Source organism: Cuculus canorus, chromosome 1 (assembly GCF_017976375.1).
Source record: "Cuculus canorus isolate bCucCan1 chromosome 1, bCucCan1.pri, whole genome shotgun sequence".
NCBI lineage: Eukaryota > Metazoa > Chordata > Aves > Cuculiformes > Cuculidae > Cuculus > Cuculus canorus.
This window is the reverse complement of record NC_071401.1, coordinates 107,699,342-107,716,384: the sequence shown is the minus strand read 5'-3', so window position 1 is coordinate 107,716,384 and position 17,043 is coordinate 107,699,342.

Below are 17,043 nucleotides of genomic sequence, written 5' to 3'. Positions count from 1 at the left end.
GATCAAGGAGTGAGAAACTTTAAGGAAATAGCTTTGCTTTGGAATTGGCTTAGCAAATGAGAACAGAATGTTCTTTAGGACAGCAAGCAAGAAGACAAAGATCTTACATCTGTTATTGCCACATCTTGCTCAGAGCAAGCAGTGTTTCTGTTGCTGCCACGTGCAACACGTAACGGAGAGCTGTGCATAGAGATCAGAAGAAACTAAGAGCCCACCTCTTCCATCTTGTCAGATCGTGCAGCAGAGAAAATGCAAGTGGGGAAGAAAAGCAGTCCTGTTGTCCCTCAGTAATTCAACAGGGATTAAGGTGTGTCCTGGTGACATGGAAAGACACTGTCGTTGTGATTGACATTAAAATGTCACTCTTCTGTCCAGACCCTCTCACCCTCACTACCCCCAGTGGTAGTTCTAACATTTGTGTACAACACCTCATGTGCCCTAACAGTACCAACTCTACAATCAATTGTTCTTGATCAGACTGCAACTTGAAACAGCTATGAAGAGGTGATGCAAGTACTCATAGTTTCATCTCAGCAGAGTACTTGATTTCCACTGCCTAAGAGCTAAAATAACAATGTTCTTTTGTTGCCACTCAAGATAAAGCATTTCAGTACTACTGATAGGCCCATTTCCACTTCTTCCTGCAGCAGGCTTGGCCCTCATGGCTTAGTTCTCAGCCTTTCTCATAGTCTTGATCTCGGTGCTTAGATAGAAGATTTTACTCTCTGTCTTTGTTCCAGAAATCAAGATATCTAGCTTCAAATCTGTGAGAAAAGAGAACGCACATCTGTCTTCCATGAGGCCTCAACCGCTTTATAGAAGGGTATAATTTAAACTATCAATGTATTAATTAACTAACTTAATTTTTTATACTTGTGGTCCTATGCCTATAAAGATCCAAGAATTTGGCTAAATCAATTTAATGCATTCTTAAGTAGAATGCATTATTTCCCTATTCTTCCATTATTTGGATCAGCCAACATGTCACAAAAAATCCATTCTTTTAAGGATTGCTAATGACACAAATTAAGTGATCCTGAAAGATTAAATAGTTGGTGTGCTTTTCATTGATTTCAGAAAAACATTTAATCTGGAATCTCATTTGCTTTTCATTCAATTGTGAAAAATAGTTTATTCTGGATCTTTCAGGTCAGGCTGAAAAATGGATGACCATTTATCTCTTGAAACACAAAGAAAATAACTGATGTAGGGAAAAAACATAATCTTTCAATTGTCACCCATATTTCTTTATAATTTGATCAAGCATAGATGCCTACTAATGTAAACATTTGTTTCAGGTTTAATTTTAGTAAAATTTCTAACATGAAATTAGGAAGACTTAGTCAGTTGCTAACCACATCTTCAAAATAGTTCACAGAGTACTAATCCTATATCAATTCTACATGGAAGGGCCTATTTCTTTATAGAGAGCTCTGTGAAGCCCATGGAGTCTTTATTTATCAGATAAAAGTACAGTGACTGACACCTTGGAATTAAGTAGCATCTCCTAGGGAGTGGTAGAATCTCTAAAAGGGAAATGAATTTTGCTGATATTTAATGGAAAAGAAGGGATGATGGACAGAGGAGACCAGCAAGCCATCCTGAAATATGTACGCGTGCATATTTTGTTATGCTTTGGGATGTTTCTGCTTACAGTTACAAAAATCTCTGTGACTAAATGCAGGAAGCATTACATTTTTTGATAGCAACTAACTTTTCTGGGTTTGCTAGGTTTGTTAATAATTTCTGCATTGCTAGTCACCAATGGATTGTTACTTGGTATTACAGACCTCATGGGCTGAAATAAGGATCTAGTCAAATAAATTATTTTTGAGAGGTAAAAATTTTTTCTTAATGTTGTATTCTTGAAATTGAAAATTGAAGAATAGAAGCTGTTACTAAACTACTGCAGTTAGCTAGATGGTGGATAAATTGGGAATAGCTAAGCAGAAGAGCTATGCGAGATGGGTGATAGGCATCTCATTCAGTTGATGTGGATACAGAAGTGAGGATGAAGACTGCTTCATCACTAGGGCTTCAGGAAGTGGGAAGTAGCTGACTGGTTGAGCAGTTGCCGACTAGAACTGCATGCACAGTTCAAAAGATCTTTTCTAAAGTGCAAGGACTACACAGTTTCCTCCTCATTCTTCTTTTCCTCCCTCTTCTTTTTCACCCTTCAGTGCTGTGCTCTTGAATAAGACATTTGGATTCACTATTTAAATAAGGAATTTTTACTCATTTATTACCTATAATTTTTATTTCAATCTTTGTTAGTGGAGCCTAAGATTTGAACTTAACCCATGTCGATGCCAACCAGTTCCTGGAAGAATAGTTACAACTAGTATACCATAGCTTAATGTATGTGTACTTGTTACTTGAATAAACAATCTGCGATATCCTTTTCATAGACTTAGAACAGGACATAGGAGGACTGAAGCTCATACTAAATAAGACCTTGGGTTTTTTTATTATATGTATATGCACTGTATATGTATATTCATAGGTAATCCTCCAAGTTCTTTCTTAGCTGTCATGCCATGAAAAAATTCACTGTTCTCGAGTTGCTTTTCTAAGCTACTTGATACAGTTAAAACAGCTCATTGCAAGACTTGCAGATTGCTGAAAATTCACAAATACTCTTAAAGCTCAAAAGATGCTGTCAAATAGCTTCTGAAAAATCAGTAAATGTACCTAATGTGTGATCAGAATTAGCAGGCTCTCTGTTTTCCTTTACTCTGTGTATATACCTGCCTAGAAATTAGAGATGGATGTCAGAGAACAAAATTTTCCTCTTCTTTATGGAATTCAAACTTAATCTTGCTCATGTAGGGAGAGTTTCCAGATGAAGATAATGCCTACCCTGGGAGGAAGGTGTACTCCAGTACTAGCCTTCATGCCCTCCAACTTCCTACCATGTACACTTCCTATCATGTACTCCATCTTTAATTTCCCCATGAAATGCTTTGTGAGGGACAACAGTCCAGTTTTGCAATCAGCTGAAACAGGAGGGTGCTCTTAGGTTTCTAGTTCTAAGGACTGCCTGTTCATTTCACATGAAATTGCATTAGGATAAATAAATATCTGTTGTAAGAGAATGTAAATTTGCACATACATTTAAAACTCTCTGAGGAAGAGAAACCTTTGAGTTTTAGGGTTTTTTTTTTTTTTCCTTTTTTCCCCAAACCTTCCAGATAAGCATTGCTTGTTGAATCATATTTTCACAGACTATTATTCCATAGCATGTCTAAGGCAGGGTTAGTATGAGTAAAATATAATGACATACAAAGTGATGGTCTGAATGTTATGGCTGAATCTCGTACAATGCTAGGCATGCAAGGGGCTGAAAAGCAGATAACCTATATCTGCTGCTGCTTGGAATTGACTAATTATGTTTAATGGGATAGCAAGGATCAAAATCTTCCTCTGACAACCCTTACAAGTACAAGAGAAATAACTCAGGAAAGCAGTAGTCTGTAAGACACTGAGCTGCTGGAAGCTTTATAGCAAGTAAGAAAGAAATATGACTTGTCAAGGATTGTTCAGGGAAAAATATAAATAATTCTTCATGTTTATATTGTTAATAGGATGTTCAGTTAGTGACGTGGATTTGGAAATAATTTGACTAAATTTATGGGTCAAGAAATTGATGTCACTATTGGTGAGACAGATGGAATCAGACCATTCAAATGTCATTTCCTGAGCAGCTGCTCTTCTTTACCTACATTTTCTTCATAAAGGATATTTATATTGGTGTTAGGGTCAAACTGAGGCCAGCCTTAAATTAACCCTGATGCACGAGATTAGGACTTGTTCATCATGCATTAGCATTCACATCACTGTGGAGAGTAATTCATGTTTACAAAGCAAGACGTTTCTCAGAACCGGGCTTTGATACCATTTTTGCTTTTCCATTCTTGTCTTTATTTCTAAACACGAAAGAGTACAAGATGTAAGGGAAGATGCTGAAGAGCTGGATAAAAAATTGGAATCTGCAATTGTAGCAGTGGAATTCTATGCTGAAAGCATGTAAGTAAATCTCCACCATCCTGCAATAAGGGTTGAAGTGGCATTAAGAAGAATCCATAGATTTTTGAGTCCATAGAAGTTTAACATAGATTTTATAATTGAATTGACAGCCTTTAAACAGCAACACGGCTTAGCAAGCTAAAGTATAAAAACTTAACATGCAAGGGCCCTAGAGTAGTTTTAATATGATAATAGCTTTGCAGCTGCATTTCAATCTGTCTATTGAATAATTCTTTTATTTCTAGTGTCATTGACCATCTCTTGGTTCAACTTGTTGCAATACCTTTTTGTGTGGATCTCTGCCTCACAACAATCAGAATAAACATTTCCCATGACACTTAAGCCAAACAGAAATATCTGTTTGCCAGTTGTTTCTAGTGAACTACCTACAGGAAAGCTTTCATGATATGCTGTATTGTTCCTTTCTATCACTTCACTCTCATAAACATAATTCAGCTTTTCTTTTCCATGAATGTGTAATAATAAGTGGGTAAGCAGGCATTACATGCACAAACACACAGAGATAAGGAAACAAAGCATATTTTTAGTATGGTGGAATTTTGTTCTTGAATATCTTGAAGAAAATGGAAAACTCTAAGGGCCAAATGGTGAGGGTTAATAAATCTTGTATTGGTAAACATGATACATTGTAAGTCAAAAACACAAATACACATATGCAATGTACCTTTATATAACATAACAACTAAGATATCACAGGAACATATACATATTTTTTCTCACTACATATTGTTCAACATTCAGTTGTGAGTATTCACGGCTGGTTAATTAGAATAATTCATCAAGGAGTAAATGAAAGGTAAAGTATAACCTGTTGGTCAGTGAAAAAAAAACCAAAACAACCAAATATTTCTCTTTGCTGTGTAAATTTTTTTTTGATCACTGTAAGGCATGCAGAGAGGCTTTTGCTTTGTTGAAAAAAGTTGGGAAATCATGGATTCACGAAATTGTGTAGTCATTTTCTCTGGTTAGGAAAACTAAATTTAGATACTTTAGTTATTTGATAAATATTGTGTACAATAATCCCTTATAATGGGAAATCTTAATTTCTCTCTTTTTAATAGATATGTCTAAGTGAAAATATGTGGTGAATTTAATTTCACTATTTTGTTTTTCAAAAACAATATTTATATATAAAGCTCTTAATGATAATATTCAGCTATGTTTCTCACAAAGATTATTTTGAAATAATAATCACACAAATGTAGGATTATGCTGATATTAAACAAATGAAACCTTCCTTTGACCAAAAGAAGGAATTCAGCTTTGATTACAGAATGCTTGTTTAATTAAAGAAGTATGTATTTACTTTCTTATTATTGATTTTCATGATTTGTTATTTCATTGAAAGACTTTTGTATGGAAATTAGATTTCCCTGTCTGGTTGAACAAATGTCAATAAAAATGTTCTACAGTCATTCACTAAATTTTTAACTGAAGTCACTTTGATTATTTTTGCATCCAAAATGCCATTTTTCTTTCCAAGCATCCCAGCAAATAGGGTTACTGGAGTGAATACTTCCAACTGAAGCAAATAAAGAATGTTTTAAAAAATTGTGGTTGAAGTTTTCCTTGAGAAATCATTCAAGATGATGGTTAATGAGGGAACAGATGTACTGCAAAGGTGAATCTCAAATGCACAGGTCCAATTTTATATATCAATTAATTCCACTACCCTTCTGGTATCTAAACTACTCGATACTCCTGGTCTGTAACCTGGCATCTGTAACATTACCCCTGCAGTGTCATTATGTATTCAGCTTGAGCATAGTGAATGAAAATAAAGGGTGCAACCTCATAAAGTAAGAGTTAACTAGAGGTTAGTCTAAGAGGCAGGACTGTAGAGGATACTGTGTTCATACAACTTGTTATGACAAGTGCTTTTGCAAGCAAGGAAATTTCTCACCTAAGCACTCCCTGTGAGTTCAGCATGTGAAAAGAAGGTCCATACACAAAGATATTACTTTCTGTATGATTAATATTGGATTCTGAACTCTCATCTATCTTAGGTAATTTTTTTTGTGGAATGTGTAGTTTTTCTCTGAGTTCTCTTTAGTGCAACACTATGAGTTTGAAAGTGGTTTGTTCAAATAAGTTGCTCCCTATCAGCATCCAACAAATTCATTGCTTCAAAACTCCTTCTATTAAAAATGAATAATGTAAGATATATTACGGTTGTAAGAATTAAAATGGGAAAAGAAAGTTTGTATAATTTTATATTTGCTGTTAAAGACTGTTGCCCTTCATTTTGAGTCAGATTAAAAAAACAGACGTTCACCATGATCTGTTCTATTGAAATTGAGCTTCTGATTCCTTAATTGCAAAGGGAAACTAAAATACAGTAGAAGCATAAAGTGGAATTCCAAAGTTGTGTTTTGAAGTGGGGTGAAACAAAATAAAAGTAGCACTAAACAAGGGTATATGGGAAAGAATAAATTGTACATTCTGTGTAACTTTATGTTTGCTATGTACAAGTACTATGCTTTGTGAATTACTGCAAGAGAAGGATGAGGGAAGAAAATATTTCAGGTGGAAATGTGTTAGTTTTCTGTTTTGAACTGAGCAGCTGTGATGATCCATCATATCAATTTTTGAAAACTATTTTTTATATAATGACATAAACAAGATACATTTCTAAAAAGAAAAGATTCGACTATTTGGTGAATAACTGTAAATTTGTGTGTTTTGAATGAGGCAAATATATTCATTATTTAAAAAGAGTTTCTCAAAGTAAATGAAGGCTTTGTATTCAGAGTTAATTTGCTATCTTTCTGCCTCTCCTTTTCAGTGAGTTGAAGTCTGTTGGTACTTTTTTGCTGTTTAGGACTGTATTTTATCCTCAAAAGTCATTGCTATTAATATTATTTTCAGTTGAGGTTTTATTCTTCAAAAGTGCGTTCATCTACATCTAAGCAAAACTTTTTATTGCTTAGATCTAACCAATAATAAAAGCTGCTATGTATTAAAAAGGATGGATTCTTCTAGTTTATCACTATGAAAGATCATTAAAATTTAGATTAAATTTAGGAGCTAGAATGAGATTAAATGGAAATTAGAAAGTAGAACATTAAAAACTCAATCTAAATAGTGGTATGATCTTAAATTTTACTCAAGGACTTAATATACTTTTCTACAGGGTCAATCATAAATGGCTGCGACACTTTAAGAAAACAATGCGATGACTCAAATGGAAGATAGCCACTGAACCAAAGAAAGAAATTAATTAACAGTCAACAACAAAAAAAAATTGGGATATATTATTATATATTGCAACTTTCCAGTACCTGAAAGGGGACTATAAGATGGAGAGGGATTATTTATAAAGGCTAGTGGTGATAGGATGAGGGGCAATGGGTGTAAACTGGAGAGGGGCAGATTTAGACTAGACATTAGCAAGATTTTCTTCACCATGAGAGTGGTGAGACACGGGAACAGGTTTCCCAGGGAGGTTGTGGCTGCCCCATCCCTGGAGGTGTTCAAGGCCAGGCTGGATGGGGCCTTGGGCAGCCTGATCTAGCAGGAGGTTTCCCTGCCCATGGCAGGGAGGTTGGAACTAGATGAACTTTAAGGTGCTTTCCAACCCTAACTATGTCATGATTCTATGATTCTGTGATTCTATAATTCTATGTGTTCTTTGTTGAATGTTAATCTCTATTCCAATATCATAGTTACAACATAGCATTTCTACAGTGAAGCTGGATCATCTAGTTCTGACTGGGCCAGCACAGCAGCCTTTGGGTCATCATAGATATAGTCTAAGCCAGCAAACAGCTAGTTAGCGTATTTCAGAATATTTGAAATACAAATGTCATACCTTGTTCAATTCTCTGTGCTAAGCCATGGGGAAGTTCTTCAGAAATGCTTCTCTTTCTACTGGAAATTATGTGATTTCTTTCTCTACATGCCTAATTTATACCATCGAGGAAGAAAATTTACATCATGTCACCGAAAAAAAAAGAATTAGAAATAGCTGTTGAAATCCTCCAGCTTCTGGAATATGCTGCTTAGTGGCAAAGTCGATGCAGAAACAGTTCCCATAATCTGCTTAGCAGATTAAGAGTAAGAATTTTCCACTACTTAGAAACAGTTAACTTATGTGTCATGCAAACACGATCACTTTCACAAACCACATTTTTACTCGTCTTGCTTGTTCACAGTTGGGCACAAGACCTCAAGGGAATTTAGATACCCTGGCATCTAACTACCTGAGCATTTGTCAAAGCACATGTGCTCTGTGATCATGCAGCACTGTTGCATAGCTTTAGCAGCCAGTGCTTGAATGCAGTAAACCCAGAGGACTTTCAGAACAGCTTGAATTCAAGCCTCCTGCTTTTCTTATTGAGCATGCTGGCACTTCAGATCCCTTGAAGAAAAAGCCTGTAACAACTTGTCTGCTAGCATCAGCCACATGTCTGTATAAAGCACAGACTGATATACAACAGCAGACTTGGGCTGACAGTGTATATGCTCAAAGTGTCCACACTACATGAAGACATGCTCTTTAACATGTGTACTTGGAGCTGTCAAGACCTTAGCTTTAACTCCTGATGTGGTCCCAAACCCAGCGAAAGCCTGCTTACCTCTATGTAGCCCCTCAGTTGTAGATGTCAGGTAATCTAAACTTAATCTGAGCCTAAAATACAGTTTATACAGAGACATGGACTTTGAAGCTGCTAATTCCCTAGTAAAATTTACAGCTCTGGGGTTAACACCCCACCCCTCTGAATACCTAAAAAAATTTTTTTTCACAACCCAGTTTACAATTTTCAAGATTTTCAAGATTATCACAGGCCTCTTATGCAGTACTGAGAAAGGAAATATTTTTCTACCTAAACTTTGCACCGAAAAACATTGCCTAAAGTAGCTCATTAAAAAATGAAGCATGATGTCACATCTTTCTGTTTCAGCTAAAAGGCTCTGTAGCCATGATCCAAGAGGAAGGATTGTATAGGCATGGCATACTGAAGAGATAAATTCTGTTGGGAAGGTAGAAAATTATCCTATCTTCTCCTTTCACACTTCCCAAAATCTAGACTTAACTTGTGCTGCATCATTTACAAAGCTGTGCTTTGAAGCACCAGCACAGGGTTTGAGAAACAAGGCTCAATTCTTTTCCCTGACTGGAAGGAGTTGAATTTACATCTCCCAAAGTGGCTATAAGTGGACCTGGGTCAAGGAGGCTCTTGTTTCTTCCTGCTGTAGCTGTTTCTCTTTTTATGGATGACTTAACCTTTCAGTGAACCAGTGACTTAGAAAGAGCAAGAGTACAAGTGGGTGCAGGAGTAAGAATGAAGACAATGCTGTATCCATGTACTTGATACTGTACCTGAGAAATGGGTATAGTCCAAGAAATAATTGTGATTATTTAATTTCTCCTCAAAAGGCCATTTGCCATAATTCCAAAAAGTTAGAACATTGGTAAATATATCCTAATTGGTGGAGATATTGAATACATCGTATTGGTGGAGTAGGAAAGGCAATTAAGTAATTTACATAATCTAAGAAAACTGGAGTCTGGACTAAGCAGGAGATTCCATTTTACTATTTAAACTCTCTAGGTTCAAAGAAAACAAACAAACAAATACAAAACCAACCAAATCTCTTTGTTAATGTGACAGGTGAATCAGACTCTGAAATATCTTATCATTAGAAAAGTTTCACCTGCAAATTTAAAAGTGAATTACATTTTTAACTAGTTAATTTCCTGAATCTAAGATATTACCAAAGCAATAATGTCAAAGACTGCACTTACTGTTACTGCGAACGGATCTCAATTAATTTTTTCTTGAACATGCCACTGTGATGTCATATACCTTGCTCTACTTATGCAAGTCAGCTACCTGTTGACTTTAAACTTAAGAATTTAGCCTTGTGAGAGGTATCCCTAAATGGTACATATAACGTGCTTTTGTGTTGTGATCTTCTTCAGACCTCCTGAAACTATTAAGGGATCACTTGGAGGTTGAACTTAAAACCCTTTCTCATGCAAATGGTGTAATTCTTATTTCCATGTGTAGTTCCAAGGCTGAGCTGTGGGACAATCTTCTTCCAAAGCCAGCTGAAACAGCTACCACCAATGCAAGGAGTTTGTGTGAATGGACATTTAATGATTGAATCCAATGGGGTTATTCCTGTGAAACAGGCCTGCAGGATTTGAACTTTGAATCCTCTATGTTGACGGTTTCATCTTCTTTTTTATTCTGTGTTGTTCATATCTATTGTCCTGTGGAGAAAATATATTCTTCCATAATAGCCTCACCCTCTTTTAAACTGTCCATATGTTTTTGGTGTTTTAAGTGTTTTGAAACTTGTCTGTTGCTTTGCTTCCTAAATTCTTCAGGGCTGTGTCCAAATTATCATTTTAAATCAGAATTTTATTTTATTTTTTTTTTTTTAATTCTTGCTAGTAGTTATGCAAAGTGATTATGAACACTACTTTAATTGTGCAGGGGAGTGATTTATTTGATGACAATATTGAATGGTCTTTTCTCTGAAAAAGCTGCTACAATTCTTGTCTAGTATGCCAACTGCAAATTTGGGATTTTTTTGTTTTTTAGCCTCTCAGCTACCATAGTTTCTCTACTGCATGGTTTTTAGAGGTTATATAAAACAGATCACATACAGTAACATTTAAAGTTGTGCCTACAGAACGACAGACTTATTTTACTCATGGGATTGATGCTGCTTACTGCCAGTACATGGTCCTTCCAACCCCAATATTTCATGCTAACATAGAAGAATTCCTCAGTATAATTGTAAACACCTAGATGATATAATGAATGTGGAGTTTTTTTTCAGTATCTAAGTCTTTTCAATCTATACTTTTTTTGCTTCTCATCCTCATATTGGTTTACTCTTTTTTCATCGTCTCTGCAGTGTCTTTACCTTACTTTTTTGTGTTTGCATCTAAACAAGCAGATGGAATGTTTTTGCAAGCTGTGTATTTCATAGCCTTCAATGACAGCTAATGTTTTCATTACTTATGTATTCACTTTCCTGATGAGGTATTCCACAATCATAACAAATTAATGAGTGACATACAGTGTGCAGATATTTGTTTGCTCTTTGACTAGTTACAGAGAAACAGCTTGCATTAGAAAACCAAAATATGTAACTCTGAATTCCTGCAATATTGTCAAGCTAAAGATGACATAGTTTACTGAATTTTGTTCCTATTTCTGAATGCTATAGAAAAGATTGTAATTCCACTTCCAGCACTCTAGCATGACCTGTAGAAAAGTTCTTTAAAAAGGCTTGTTTTGATCTAATATTATGTATTTCATACTCTATCTCTATTAGTAGTGCATGTTTTATCTTTTCAGCTAGATGAAAGACCTATTATATGTTTTTTTGAGTAGGTACAGGATTATTTTTTCCTTGATCTAAGTCCACAAATCAACATTATAAAACATTTTCCTTCACCTTATACAGTATCTTCATGGTTCCAAGAAATAAACTTCCAGATTTGGAGTATAGTTAGTCTTTCTAAGCGGTAAGAAGAAAGCTTATAGCCAATTGGGTTTTTTTTTCTCATTTTTTTCTCTTTATTGTTTTCTTTACTGTAAGATTCCTCTTCCATGGAGTAATTCAAAACCTTACTGGATGTGTTCGCTTTAGCAGGGGGGACTGGACTACATGATCTTGAGAGGTCCTTTCCAATCCCTACCATTCTGTGATCCTGTTGTATTCCTGTTGATTGCTTCTCACCTTTTGCCTTGATTGGAATTCTTACCCACTTTGCAGAGCTGTAAAAATGAAGAACACTATCATCTCCATCATCTTCCTCTTATGTATGTTTTAATTGTAGAGGTTTAATTTTAAGCTGTAACTTTTTTTGTGTCAGCAGTTCTAGCCTTCACATCCACAAAGATAAGATTTCTTAGATGAAGTAAGCAATATTCCTGCTGCATTTCTCCTGCAGAGTACCAAAATTGCAACAGATATAGGGTAAGTAATATATACACTCATCATGTATAGGTACTTGCTCTTAATATAGTCCTGGAAAGCAAATCTTTGGCTTCTGCTTTACAACAAAACCGGGGTCAGCAAAACCATTCACAATGGTGCAGAATTAAGGCGAGGTTTTGCACTTCACAAGCGTATGACAATGAAATCACTTTCAAAGGGCACAGAGAGGATTCACAGTGAACATTACGCTTATGTGAGGTAACACAGATTAGGTGGACACAAGACATCAAAGATCCAAAGAAAGAAGATAAGGGAAGGAAAGTGAAATGGAATACACAGAAATGAGATATCGTGAAAAAAAATCAAGAGCAGGGTGAAGATATAAGGCATACAAGGTACAGAGGCAGAGGTAAAAATTATCATAGTATCATCGTATCACAGTATAGTTACGGTTGGAAGGGACCTTGGAGATCACCTAGTTTCAACCCCCCTGCCATGGGCAGGGACATCCCAATAGATCAGGCTGCCTAAGGCCCCATCCAACCTGGCCTTGAACACCTCCAGGAATGGGGCAACCACAACCTCCCTGGGAAACCTGTGCCAGTGTCTCACCAATCTCATAGTGAAGAAATTCTTCCTAATGTCCAGTCTAAATCTGCCCCTCTTCAGTTTTTACTCATTCCACACAAGCCTTTACGAATAGCCCCTCTCCAGCTTTCATGTAGGCCACTTTCAGGTACTTAAAGGTTGCTATAAGATCTCCTCTGAGCCTTCTCTTCTCCAGGCTGAACAAGCCCAACACTCTCAGCCTGTCCCCATAAGGAAGGTGCTCCAGCCCTCCAATTATCTTTGTAGCCCTCCTCTGGACCCGTCCCAACAGCTCCATATTCTTCTTACACTGAGGATTCCGGAAACGGACACAGTATTCCAGATGAGGTCTCATAAGAGAGGAATAGAGGGGCAGAATCACTACCCCTGACCTGCTGGCCTCGCTGCTTTTGATGCAGCCCAGGATACAGTTGGCCTTCTGGGCCGTGAGCACACATTGCCAGCTCAGGCCGAGCTTCTTATCAACCAGCACCCCAAGTCCTTCTCTGCAGGGTTGCTCTCAAGCACGTCATACCGCATCTGTACTGAAAACGGGGATTGCCCTGGCCCAGGTGTAGGACCTTACACTTGGCCTTGTTGAACCTCATGAGGTTGAACCTCAGAGGCCCACTTCTCCAGTCGGTAATAAAATGGAATCTTTTCTATTTAGATATCTAGCCCATCTTTTCACTTAGAAAAATAATCTACTCACTGTTAAACACCAATAAGATTCCCTTTATTCCTCTTTTCACCATCATATTTGGCTTTTCTATCAGTTTCTGAAAGAGGTCCATTATTTATCAGCTTTTTTGCTGATATTGTTTGGCAATTTTCTTCCTTTAACAGAAATACGAAAAATGTGGATGTTTAAGAACAGAAGGAGGGGTTACAGATTTACTTCAATTTACTTTAACAAGACCAGTATTTAGCAACACAAATTTAAAAAGACGTCTGAAAATATGATTAGTTTGACATCATTTCTTGTTTGATTTGAGCTTTTTGTTTTTGTTTTTGGTTTTTTTTTTTTCTTCAGTTCACATTGCTTGCAGCATCTTATGTCTTTCTCTTCAAAAATGTTTAAGACAGGTAACACTGAACTTCCCAAACAAGCTGCCTGACTGTCAAGTGACTGTCTCAGTTGATGCAGCACACTAGCGAACAGGTGCTATAGAATTGGCATCCAAACAGGCAGACAAGCCGACCCTATTGACAACTGCTCCTGCCTCAGCATATGTATTGTCCTCTTGGATTGTCCCATTTGCAGCTGCTTCAGTTCCAATGCCACGTCATCATTTTACTTGCTCTACTGGTTCCTCTTCCACAACTGAACTTCATCCTTCATGAATTGCATCTCAATGTGTGTGCCAGACAAGCTCTTCAGCTGCTTATGGTTCCTTCCCTATGAGCATCATTTCAACAATGTCTTCAAGAGATACTGGGCTGCTATTGCATATCATCATGATTATTTAAAACTCACTACACATAAAATACCACATAATGATGCCCTTGAATACAGAATGGTAAGAAGTACATAGAAATTAACTTCTTCTTATGAACCTTTAAAAATGGTTTGTGCTAGTATGCTTTGAAGCCTTGTCTGTGAATTTGAGATCCCGAAATATGGGATTTAGAAAGCTAGGAAGAGCAATGGCAAAATCTGTGACAAAACTTCAGTAAAATCATAGCAAAATAGAATATTCTGGCTTTCAAACCAACAGTTACACTTGCAATCTACGTGGAAATCAGACTCCCTTCTCATTCAAATTCTGTTGTATAACACATCACTTCTGTATGCTGCTAGGGCTAATGTATGAGAAAAAGGATCATGCAAGGTAACTGGATGTCTTGTTTTGATGTTTGGACTACAAAAATTGTGAGTCAAAATTGCTTTGCCAGTCTGCCTTATGGCCATTTTGTCATATAGTTTTCCACAGGTGAAATGTTCTCAAAATCAGAGCTTATTTTAGTTTTTCTGCATGTTACTTCTTTAGCTAACTGTATGTATTATGGACTATATACAAGAATAGATTTGGTCACTCATTTCACAATGTGGACAGAGTTCACTTACCTACATCCAAAGCTGGGCTTCAGCTGAGGTTTCAAACTGCTAAGTACACATTTAAATGTACTCCATGATGCTTATTAATGTTAAGATTCCCCTATGATCAAAACAAAGCTTTTCCTCATTTCCTTCCTTTCAAAGGTACACTCAAGACACACTTAATGAATCGTACAAAGCTAATTTTTTTTTTCTTTTACATAGCCTGAGGAAATGTGTACAAAATCCCATCTCTTCCCTCTCTGCAACACTGACCCTGGACAGGGACCATCATCTTCACGTTTCTGTTCCCAAGCCATTATGAGCTTTCCTACTGTAATAAAGGCTCAAGTTTCTTATGAAACCAAGACATACTGATTATGGTGCTGGTTAGTGACTTGTCTTAGAAGAATACAAAGTGGATATATTTACTGAAAATGCTAGAGAAAAACACAAACCCAACACCTTTGAAATTCCTCTTGGAAAGCTTTTTGCATTGCATTCAATGATTATTTTATGAAAGGGCCCATGTTCTGATAAAAAGTGTTTAAATGACTAGTTGGTTGGAAGAAACATCACAGAGCAAATGTGTTGCATCTTAAATATTGTTATTAATAAGTCCTGCGGTCTTTAAAGTGTTTCATATTTGGCTTTGCAACTTTATTTCTCTATCCAAAATAACAATGTGCTAAATTCTGTGGATGACGGAGAACAGAGACTTACTCCGTATTAGATTTTTCCATTTTTATCTTTTACTTATGAGAGAAAAAGTCAGTTGATCAAAGATAGATTTAGCACTTGATTCCAGAAGGCATCTTTTGTAATTTATAACAGGATTTTGGGGATACATTTCAGTTCTTTTGGAATGCAAGGTGGATTCCCAGCAATGAGCGAGTCCTCCATAGTTCAAAGCAGACAAAATGGATATATGTACATATTTCAGAAACCTTCTGAGTTGAGTCTTTTTTCCTCTTTGCATGAATGTTAACGTCCATATTCATTTTTTTGTCATCCTTCCTTCACTCCTCTCAACCCTTGGTTTGTTCAAAGTACCAGCTGTCTGTTCCCTAAATTGTGGACATCTATTTTTATTTCATACACTGCTCTATTTACAGTACAGTGTGGCAGTGATAATCGTTATTGCCCACTTACCTGTCTCTTAGAAGTGATGTATTGCTTCTTAAAAATTTTGAGGGGGTTTTAAATCTGTTAGCAAACTGAAGTACCGTTGTAATAACTTCTCTGTTAAGAACTTTATTAAAATAGTTATGGTAAGTAAAGTGAAAGATTACCAGGTGCCCTATGTAGGTGTCTGAATTAATTTTCTTCCTAATAGCTGATATAGTGTTGTGTTTTGGATTTAGGAAGAGAATAGTGTTGATAACACACTGTTACAAAAAACTGTTATTGCTTAACTCAGTAGGCAGCTAAACACCACACAACTATTGGCTCACTCTCCCATTTGTAATGGGGGAGAGAATCGTAAAAAAGGTAAAACTTGTGGGCTGAGATAAAGATAGTTTAAGAGAACAAACAGAAAATTATAATAATGACAAAAGAATATATAAAATAAGTGATGTGTAATGTTTACCATCCGCTAACCAATGCCCTGTCAGTCCCCGAGCAGCAGTCATCACTTCCCACAGGCAACTGTCCTAGTTTTATTTTTCAACATGATGTCTTATGATGTGGAATATTCCTTTGGCCAGTTTGGGTCAGCGGTCCCGAATTTGTCCTCTCCCAACTTCTTGTACGCCCCCAGCTTCCTCTCTGACAGGGCAGAATGAGAGGCTGAAAAGTCCTTGACTTAGTGTAAGCACAGCTTAGCAACAACTAAAACAACAGTGTGCTATCAAGATGGTTCTCATCCTAAATCCAAAATGCAGCACTACACCAGCTACTAGGGATAAGATTAATTTTGTACCACAGATGAAACCAGGACAGTATCCACTGCTTATTCTATACCATCTACATCATTCCCAGATCCCACACTTTCCAGTACGTCAATTAATCACCACAACCTTTCCTGTCCTTGGGTATATATACACATAGATATCATTCCCTACGAACTATTGTCCATCACTTTAAAATGTCTGTGGAATTCATTTAGTTTATGACTCTGGGCTTCATCTCTCTTAACCGTCCTTCAAAGCAGGAGACATCGTGTGTGGTGTTGGAATGCTACATGCTGAAGCTAGTTCTGGTTCCATCACAGCTGTCTACCTTGTTCAGTCTCCCAAAGGATCCTTCTTTTGTAGGATTGCTAAGGGTCAAAGAACAACAGATGCTGATTGTTACCACAATATTGCATTGGCAGTAATATCACACCAATCGAGACTCTCTGATTCCCATTGGTAAGCTGATTCCTTGTACAGCCAAGGAGTCATCATCAAGAATATCTCACCCTTCAACAGTTCCACATGGTCAGTGTGCAAGTATAATGGGGAATGGAGACTAACAGTACA